Below are 6028 nucleotides of genomic sequence, written 5' to 3'. Positions count from 1 at the left end.
GCATTGAAATTTACAACTGCCCCTTGGATGCACTGCTGTTATTACTCCAGAATAAAAAAATCCCAAGAACCATATGTATGTTACACTTGGGATTCAAATATCAGCCAATTCTCATGGGGTTTGAACACAGCCTGAGTTCATCTATGAGCTCTGAGCAATTAAATTTCACATTTCTATTGCAGATCCCTGGTTTTGCAAGCATCCATGCTTCCCCCTTTCATCCAGTATTTGAAGCAGAATACTGATACACACTGAAACAGCTCAAAGAAGAAATCGTACTGATTTACCCCCCTCCCCCGCTAAAATTTCAAAACTGCATGCCCAAAAAATCTGGTCAATGTGTACTTGCTTAAGTACTTTCCTGAACATAAGCTACCAAACCCTTCAGTACTGAACAGTTTTAATAATGTAAGGGAATTCTTCCAGAAAAGACACTCTTGCAGAGGTTAATGTATAGGTCAAGGGGCATGAAGGTCTCAGTCCTTTTTCTTCCTCTTCTGAAGAGAAGGACCTATGACATCCCTAGGCTGTGTTCTATAATCCTGATAGTGACAGCCTGGGGGAACTATTGCAAAATTAGGTCCTTCTCAGTGTTAATGAAAGGGCACCATGAAGTTTCGAATTTTTTAAAGGCATCCCAGAACTTTGATTCAGTGTAAATAAGACCCTTTGGTCCCTTTGGTACTCAGAGTCTCTCTCTAGAAATTCGGGGGAACTAAACCACTTAAAAGAAAACACTGACATGTTAGATTTTGGGGCTGTAAATGTTTCTGCAGATGCTCAGCTTTAAGCACATGCCATAACATAAACATTAGTTTAGGTTACCTGGTCCCAGATGCAGCAACTCAGAGGTTTATGTAAGAATATTTGCAGGCTGGGAATTTTATTTTCCCAAAATCAAATAACATTCAAGGCATTTTGGAGGATGTTGGGAGCTATGGATCCCTTTGCAGCCCTCTTAAGGTGTGATGCGATCAACATTCACAGAAACAACATCATTTGGTATAGCTCTACAAGCAGGATTCAAATTTGAACTGAATGAAGGTTCTGAATGAAAAGATAACAGCTTCTGCTATTCTGTGCTTCTGCTTAATGGGAAGCAATTAATTGTGTTCATTTATACCCTCATTTGGTGAGGAAGACCCAGCCTAAAGGGAAAATTCTCTGTATTTGTCTCTTTTGCTGTTTGAATGTATTAAAACAGTTGCTACATGACAAAAAAATTGCTAGTTTTAGAATGAAAATGGCTACTGTAGTCCTAGGAAGAAAGATCCTTTTTAACCCATATTAGCCCTGGCTCAGTCTGGCCAATGGCACAGGATGTCCCTTATGCTCATGTAAATGACTTGGATAGGGAAATATTCTCCTGCTCACATTACCAATGTCTACCAAAAAGAGGAAGAAAAGGTTACTTCATATGCCATTGGAAGATCAAGTCAAGATGTTCCAAGTGTATTGATTTTTTTTACCAGTGGAAAAAGATTGTGAGTTATTGGACCAGTATCACTTCCTATGCTGTTTTGGCAGTTTCTCCAGAATTAGATTTATAAATTTAAATCTGTTTTCCTTCTAGCAGTAAAAGCTGCACAGTTTGACTTTGTAAAACAGTGAAGTGGTGCTGTGCATCTTTTAGGGCTTTACCTCTGTACCTGAAGGTATCCTTAGGAAAGACAATTCTGCTGTAAACATTCCTGCAATTACTGAATATTCTGTCTAATTGGAAAGAAGCAATATAGTGCTTATTTTAAAAATATATTACAAAAATTGTGGCATTATTTTTTGAAGCACAGTCAGAGAGAGGCTGGAATTATTATTTTTCAATTGTAAAGACAAGGAATGGCATTTTCCTTAAAGGATAGGTTTAGATTTCCCAGGAGAACTCTGAAATGTGGAAATTGATCCCAATAGCTTCTGCCTTAAGAAGCAGTCACAATAAGTAATATGCTTTGCAAAATACAGGGAAGCAGGTGATGTTCATACAGCCCCCTGTGAGAGACGATAATTGCATTTTAGAGAAGTTTGTGTGGAGAAAAGGAAGATCTGACCTGGCTTTGTTGTGATGCCTTTGGGAGGGCACTGCAGCTACTTCAGGCAGCCCGTGGGGAACCGGTCCCTTAATCACCTTCCTCTGTGTTTCACTGTTCAGACATCTGGGCTTTGTCACAAGAATGTTATGACTCCTTTGCTCCATCATTGCCATTTACCTTTGCCAGACTTTCCTCTATCAGACTATCTGTCTTCTATTTCACGCTGCAGGAAGACAAAAGCCAGAGATGAGTCGTCACTAGAAATCTATTTTACTAATCTCGAGCTTGTTTGAACAGGAAGGAATCTGCTTTCCAATAATGTTACCACTGGGACTGTTTTTTTCACATCACTTATCTCACCTGTAGCAAAGAACACACTAGAATTTAGACATGCCACAGAGATAGGTCTTTCAGAGCAGCTTGCACTGCACTAAATCACAAAATAATCTGGAGGAATTTTTTCAGAGCATGCTTCTTTTCAGAGAAAAACATCCCTCCTTGCTGCCTTGATGAAGTTAAGGACTGTAGAGCCTACTGGTGTTTTGATAGCTATATTTTTTCCTTCTTTGTCCAAAACAACATGGTTAAAAGTTCCATCTTTCTCCCATCTTTCCCTCAGTTATGATTAAAGAGCACAAGCTGTCAGGCAGGGTAGTGATTATATTTTCATATGCCATCAATAAGCATTAGGGTTTTTTTCTTTAAAAAGAGAGATGGTGAATATTTGAGATGTCAAGAAAACTTTAATACTTTTATAGTACTGAAAGTCTCCTCAGACAAGCTGGATCTAAAAAACATCTGAAGAAAGGGGATTACACAGCCCAAACTTTACCAGCCTGTCTGCTTGCAGAGATGTCTCACCATCAATAAGTGAGGGCTTGGCTTTCTTCTGAAGTCATCAGTTGTCATTATACATGGATGGGAATGTTGCTGAATAAAGGGGCTTAATGAATTTTTTCCTACCTGGAGAAATTATTAGGAAGAAGTGTCTCTGAGAGCTTTTGGTGCCTACCTCAAAATGGTCTGAATAGAACCATTGAGAGACCTGAACTCTTCCACATGCACATCCTCACATCCTTCCTATGCTGTATCTGATGGTTATCTCACCACAGATGGCCACGTCAGGCAGATGTAAGAGGAAAGAAGACACAAGACTGTATCTGCTTCACTATTTGTTCTGATCTTACTGATTACCTCCAATTTTTTTTTATTTTTAACTCAATTTCTAGTTCAGATATGTTCATAATAGTGATGAAGTGGGGTAAAATCTTGCTAAGAGACTCCTCTTTGTTTCCACATCCCCTGGATTTGATCAGATTTTCATAAGTTCCTGTTCCAGCATTGTCAACATTGGCATCACCTTCAAGAATTTTTTAGTCCTTTTTATGCCTTCATGGTGATCATGGAATATACTACTTGCTCAGTGGGAGGAAGATAAAATAAGAAAAATGAAGACTGGAGTAATATGGAAACAGATGGAATCTATAGAGTGAAGAGGAAAAGTAGAGCAAATGTTGAATTCAAGAAGCTTTCACAGTAGAGTGGGAAGTCTGTGGTTCACAAGAAAGGACCTCAAAAATAAAGAAGTTTAGAATATTCAAAGACATAATAAATTATATTCTAATAATTATTCTAAGGAAAACAAACCCAAAGTGGGGGCGGGGGGTGGGGGGTGGAACCTCAACAAACAATACAAAAATCAAAACAACCCCATCCTCCCTCCAAAAAACCAGCAAGGACAAATAATGCAGAAAGAGTAGGTTATTTATAGCTGTCCTGCCATGTTAGTCAAGCTGCATAACATTAGTTTGGATTTCATATTTAAGAAATAGTGCTAATTTCTAACCCACAATAATTTCCTCCATTACTTCAAGGGGCTGGATGTTGTGTGGCAACTCATCACTTAAGATCTGAAGTTTTTTGAACAGTATAAAAAATAATTGTGAAATTCATAGATTTTCTTACACTTGCTCTAGAGTTCTAGGGCAAACTAAAACACTTTATTTGGGTACAAACTTTACTTCTCCCACACAACTTCTAAATTTAAGTGAGGATAATCAACAACCCTGGTAAGAACTCACCTCCTTTTTTGGCTGCATATATTAATATTTTTATTGTTTATTATGTTACAGCAGTTTTCCAATGGCCCTTTCTGTGAGAAACTCTTCACAAACACAGAGCCCTTGTCCTGAACAACTTCCAATCACTGGATATTTGGACTGACCCCGAGTAACAAGGAAATAAACCCACCACTTATAATACTGAAGAAATTCAGGGTGGGAGCACTGGTACAGTCATGATCAGATCAGAAGCTGCACACATATCCAGAGTTACATTTAAATAATCTTAAAGGATATTAGTTTCTAGAAAATAAAATCTGACAGGAACCTTTTTTGTTTTTTCAAATGGATTCTGGAAACATCCAATACTGCCGTGTCTGCCATGCCTGGATCTTGACAAGTATATTTACTGATTGGTGTGCAAAAATAGAGCTTTCATGTTATTCAGAGCACCTTAAACAAGGGGGACATCAGAAAATAATAGTGGACTTGTTCATATTAAGACAGAATGTATAAACCACAGTATCTCTGTGAGGAAATAGACTTCCTGTCTGCTGGTTTTGTGTGTCTAATTAAGTACAGATTTTTTGGCTAGTAAAACATTTTTCCAGAGTTACCAGGAAATAAAACTTAAAGAAGTCCAGTAAAGCCATGAATGGATAAATACGGTGGGAGTTTTTCACAGCAAACCTTGAAACCCCCACATGTAGGTGAGCCCAGTTCTTCTAACGTGGCTATTTTTTAGTCACAGTATTTCTAACAAGCTCTTACTTAGCTCTCATGGGAGAACCATCTCTAAGCAGTGTTATTTGCTCAATAAAATCAGTGTAACTCACCTTTTGATCCTGTAACTGCCTTCATTTAAAAATAAATGCTTGTATCAAGCAGACAATCATGCAAGTGTCTTCCAAGCCACCTAGCAGTTAAAACAAAATAAAAGAAGGAAAAGAAATGGGCAGAGAGAATGGATGGAGCAGAGAATTAGAATTCCTAGTAATGAAGATTGAGGTTCTGCCCCCACCTTGTGAACTCCTAGGCTCCATGGAAGGAACTACACTAGTATTTGCCCCCTTTAGCTGACTGACATCACATGGAACAGGCCTGCACTCCCTGACTCTTACAAGAGCTCTGAAGAGTGAAATGTTGCCTGGTAAATCCTCCAAGCCCCTGTGCACTTTTGACAGGATGACATTCACTGCACACCATGTTCCTGCAATACTTCTGCACATGTGTTCTGATCCATCAGTGAGGAAAATTGCACAGCTTCACAACAGAGCTTTATGCAAGTCTTTTCCTCCCAGAAGATACTCCTGTGGCTCCCCCCAGGCACATTTGACCTACAGATGAGGCTGGAGAGTACATGAAGAGATTTTCGGTGAAGACAAAATGGCAGGGCTTCCTTATGGAGATGTGGGAAGAGGTGAGGTTTCCAAAAAAGCATAGCTGACATTAAATCAAAGGAAACCATTTACAGACATTTTGAGAGTACTATGGAAATTGGGAACTCTGATTACAGTCCTGACCACTGTCCTGTAGCAACTTGTCTATTCCATTTGATAGACACAGGCTGGTCATGCAGCATGTAGAGACTCCCTTTTCTGGCTAACAGGTAACCACCGTCTCTCCCTTCAAAATATTTGAAATGCTTTTTGTACTGTTTCCCTTACCTTCCTACCATGCAGCAAGGACACCTGAAGGAAAGAAAAGCTCACTAAAAGGTCTTCAACAGCTGAGTACCACCACTGGCTGATGGGAGTGTTTTTGCAGAAGGAAACAAAACACCAAACTATCTCAGAAAACATCTGAAGTGACTCGTAGTTTTTCTAGGAACTCCCACAGAAACCAAAGCAAAAAAGCTTAAAGTACTGCTAATGACAACAGAAAGCCCAATCTTGGGAGATTCTCACCGAAGTTCTGAAGAGAAGAGGCTTCTTACCAATG

This window comes from Lonchura striata, chromosome 1A, assembly GCF_050655825.1.
Source record: "Lonchura striata isolate lonStrDom1 chromosome 1A, ASM5065582v1, whole genome shotgun sequence".
In the NCBI taxonomy this organism is placed as follows: domain Eukaryota; kingdom Metazoa; phylum Chordata; class Aves; order Passeriformes; family Estrildidae; genus Lonchura; species Lonchura striata.
Note: the sequence above shows the minus strand (reverse complement) of the source record.